We start from the raw sequence: 4,910 nt of genomic DNA on the forward strand, positions 1-4,910 counted from the left end.
CTCATGATTTTTCGACTCGACTGGGCAGTTTGCAGGTGCGCACCATTAGTGTGGGACAGGTGGATTAGTGGGAACTTGGGTACGGGAGAGGGACGGGCCACTCGAGTGTGGCGTGAATTAGGCGCCTGTTTATGTAATCTGCAGCTCACGCGTGAGCTGCTCTCTACTGGTCAGCTTACCTCTGTAATTGTGTAGTATGTCTGATAGAAGTTATTATGCAGCACGGCACCTGGGTCATATGACTGCCTGTGATTGTAGACGACCCTATGTATCATGAAACCAGCCACAGCTCGTGAGCGGGTCTGAATATGTGTACAAGATCACTTTTGGTGGTAAGTTCGGTTCGGAGTGTAAGTTCGCTTTGCTGTTGCCTTGACCTTTTGCTCAGGGTAAATGATCTTGTGTCAGTAACTTCGCTTGCTCACACGTGTATAAGGCTAGACTATGGTAAGTTCGTTTGGTAGCTTAAGTTTGTTTCTGCACGTCGGCCGAGCATACTCAAATGTGTATACGCGTAGACTATAGTAAGTTCGTTTCCTCCGTTAAGTTCGTTTCTGGATACCGGATGGGAATACTTATATGTGAATACCTGTGGATTACAGTAAGTTCATTTCTTCCGTTGAGTGCGTTTCTATGGGCGTGATATTGTATAAAAACTCGGACGCCGGAAGTGAAAATATATGGACGAGATTGCGCCGAAGTTCTGAACTTCCACAAGGTTGCACACAAGTGAAATCTCGCACAACAGTAGATTCCTTAGAGTTGATGAAACAATGATAATGCCCATAAGTAGATCCGTTAGGTACTCGCAAGTTGCACCACGCGCGGAAGTGCAACCATGGTATGGCACACAAGTCGGGTATAAGTCGGCTAAGTACCACACATGTAGAGGGTTAGCACCTTACAAGACTGAAGCCGGTCACTCTTCCACGCACACATATGTACTGTTCCTCTTGGATGATCGCTCTCGATCTTGGGTATGGCTTGTTGCCTGTGGCTTGCTAGGGGTATGATTTATTTGTCAATCCCCTGGAGCCCTCCGGAATGTCATTTGACATTTCACCGGGACGGGGTCAATGGTGACGGCTGCAACGGCAGCATGTTTATTATTTCCGCAATAAAACATTGGTTTATGACTGTCATGTCACTGTCGAGAGTAGAACTTGAGCGGCAGTGGCCGACAACTGTATAGCTGCTTAATCAGCCATCCGTGGCTGATGTTCGGTCCTATCCGTATAAACTATACAGCTCGGTGTCTTTGTCGTCCCGACCTTGGACAAAGCCCACACTGTCCTTCGAACTGCTTGCTTGAAGTTATCGCAATGCTAAAAAGCTGCTGTCTGTGTGATGGACAAAGCTGTCTGTGCGTAGAAAAGAGTGATGTCGTGTGAACTTGCCTGGTTTTTGAACCGGCGGAAATGGTCTCGGCCTTGTACGGTGGACTTGAATTATCACCTTGGACAATCGTCGAACTTGCAGCGCTCTGACCATACACATCAACTCCTCACATATACTTGGAGCCCATTAGTTTGCTAGTACTAGGTATATAATGCTCGTACTGTGATCCGGGTCCATCTGACTGTTCTGACAGTCATCTAGGGGTGATCATCGTCAAATTGCGAAGGTGCCCGTACACCCTGTTTCCCTGGGCCTCTGTCGGTGCTTTTGTACGTCTGCTCATGCCATAGCACTAAAAGCACCAACCTTGGTTCAATTTCTGATGGCTCTCTATGTGCTTAGACCAAACTCGACTGCCAAGCGATCTCGACACATTCCGACCCGTCCTCGGAGGCTAGAAGGCTAATTTGGTCAGTGTGTTAATATATTGACCACACGATCATTGCTCCTCCTGACACATACTATATGAAGATGGACGGAACGAGCGGTGTTCATACCTTCCTCATCAACGCTCACAAAATCTTACGCGAAGCCAATTTTATCGTCCTGTCTCTTCCGAATGCCGATCGGCATGCGGTTGAGCGTACCACACGCCAGCTTGAGGCCGTACAGGCTGTTCTTCGCAGTCTCGACGATCCTTACACCTCAGAAGCAGAACGTATCGCTTTGATCGACGGTGTATCTTCTTACATCGCACCTCTTCAGCATTTTCTAGACCATCCGCCACCGCCACCATCCTCAAACATTCCTCGTCACTACACTGGCCTCCCAGGTAGACCACGCTACGTTCTCGATCTTGCTCGTGCGCAATGTCTCCATGCCCTAGGAGCATCCTGGGAGTCGGTCGCAAAGGCTATGGGAGTTGTTCGTCTAACTCTGTATAACCATTTGTGGAGGGCTGGAGTTGATACCTCCGTACCTGCTTATACCGAGATATCGGATGAACAGCTGGATGAGGTGATGGCTGAGCTTTCTCTCGAGCATCCATTCGATGGTGCAGGTATCATGCGTGGACATCTTTTGAGCCGAGACATACGGGTTCCGATTAAAAGAGTTCAGGAAAGTCTCAAACGCGTTGATCTCATCGGCGTACTTACGAGGTAGTTTTTTTTTCTTCGTCGTCATTTCTGCTTCCTCTTGTAGGCGCTGCTCGCTAGCGTTGTTTACAAGCCGAACATCTTGACTTGAACGAAATCGTAGCCTCCCATATGATAGGCGTCATCTTGGCTTGAAACCATGCTGGCGAACGGCGTCTCATCATTTCGTACCTGGCTCATGCTCTCTTCTCTCATCAGATGGGCTGGTATCATCAAACGACGGGTATATCGAGTTCGAGGGGCGATGGCACTGTGGCATCAGGACGGAAATGAGAAGCTACGGCCCTGGGGATTCTGGATCCATGGCTGCGTTGACGGCTTCACGAGGCTGATAATTTATCTGGAGCTGCGATTAAATAAGCGCTCGAAGACGGTAGAGGAGATCTTCATGGACAGTGTTCAGAAGTTCGGTTGGCCAAGTCGCGTTCGAGGAGATTTTGGGAAAGAGAATAACGGTATTGAGAGACGGATGATTGATCACTGGGGTATCTTGCATCGAGCATACATTCGTGGCTGGTCAGGCCATTTTCTCTTTCATTTATATCCGCCTGGTGACTGATGTCTGCCAATTTTTGACAGGTCACTTCACAATGTTCGAATAGAGCGTCTGTGGCGGGATATTCGCAAAGGGACCATCGAGACATATAGGCAGATATTCGATTACATGGAAAAGGCTGGCCTATTGGACATGACCAATCGCATCCACAAGATCTGTCTTATTCTCGTCTTCTTCGATCGCATACAGGCGTCACTCAACAGGACGACTGAGGCATGGAACCACCACCGCATTCGAACGGAGCATTATCAGAGCCCTGTCGTACTTTTTGAGCTGAGCCGGGAGAGAGGGTTAAGGGAGGGTTGGTGGCGTCATGACCCTGGGGATCCGGTGGATATTGCTGGAGATGAGTTTTATGGAGTAGATGGTGACGCCCCCTTACCTCCTGCAGACGAGATTCGAGCTGAGTGTCGACCACCGCGGGAAGAGGGAGAGCCAGAAGAGGACGAGATTATTGACGGGAAGATGGAGGAGCTTGAATGGGCCCACGGCTTGCTGGACGGAAAGATCGACTTGGCAGAGGATGACATGAATTGGGGGATCAATGTATTTAGTCGGGCTGTACTTCTCTTGACTGCGTTAGTCGAGGAGCACGGTGGAATGCCCACCTCTCATACCGATAATTCATAGTTTTTTTGATATTCCAACTGAATATGTCCCGGAGTACACAAAATGTACCATCACGCGCTGACCGCTGTGGATTTACAAAGTACTTTAGGTCCTGTACCGGCAACAGCTCAAATCGCTACCCTTGACCGCTCTCGGCATATCCCATAGACTTATGCATGTATAAGTAAGCCTTCAAACTTGCAGAAAAAGCACGGGACACATTTGGTTTAACTTCAAATCCTGAAGCTCAAGAGCAAAGGAAACAAACTTTGAATCCAGCCTGGCCTGACTTGTACAAGTTCATATTCCCCAACCCGACACGGCCCTTCAAGTTGACTTCTCTGACCAGTCATCTCATAAATTACATCACAAAGCACCCGAGTGAGATGCTATTTTATATGGCACGTCTGCCCAGTACATCCACAACACAATATTCTCCACGTTCACGTCCTCGTTTATACAGTTTATACATCCATTCTTGAGGTAGCTTGAACTGTTTGACTTGTCTTGCTGCTCACCGGGGTGGCCGCACTCGCTGGCAGAGAATCTCAATGCTTAAAGGATAAAGCCTCAGATCAATGCCGACGTTCAATTAGTACCATGACGCTCGAACAAGGGCGACCAAGTCGAAACTCGGGTGCCAATGTATCTTTGGGCCCATATACTCATACAGATCAGGCTCGTTGTGACTTCAATGTCGATCTTAGCATGGTCGAAATCGAAGATCAACCAAAACGTACGAGAGGAGAAGTTGAAGCTATAGAGCGTCAGTTCATTCCTATTGCATATATCCAATGTCCAGTATGCTGTTCATATGAATTCACACATCGTGCTTTGGTGACACGTTGATTTGTCCTCCTCCTAATGCATACATTCTGTCACGAGGATGTGTATGTGTCGTGCAGCAGTAATAAAGCTCGCAAGAGCCATGAACGTCACCGCAAATGTGGTCCAGCATGCACAGTCTTTCGGAACCAATATGTCGCAGGTCGAAGCTTCAAACGGACGAGCGCGTACAACTAAGCCCACAACTCTAATCCGAAAGGTAAAACGAACAATCCAAGACCGAGCATGATCGGAAAAGAGAAAAAACAAAGAGAGGAGGGAGATAAGGAAAGAAAAAGAACACACTGGACGCCTAGTAAACGCCTTCTCCCTCGTCCTCCCACTCGTGTATGCCACACAAAAACCGTCCTGTACACCTGCAGTCAAATCTTCCTAACAGTCAGATATTTTGAACCTGAACGTTC

This window comes from Stereum hirsutum (genome assembly GCF_000264905.1).
Source record: "Stereum hirsutum FP-91666 SS1 unplaced genomic scaffold STEHIscaffold_32, whole genome shotgun sequence".
Classification (NCBI taxonomy): domain Eukaryota; kingdom Fungi; phylum Basidiomycota; class Agaricomycetes; order Russulales; family Stereaceae; genus Stereum; species Stereum hirsutum.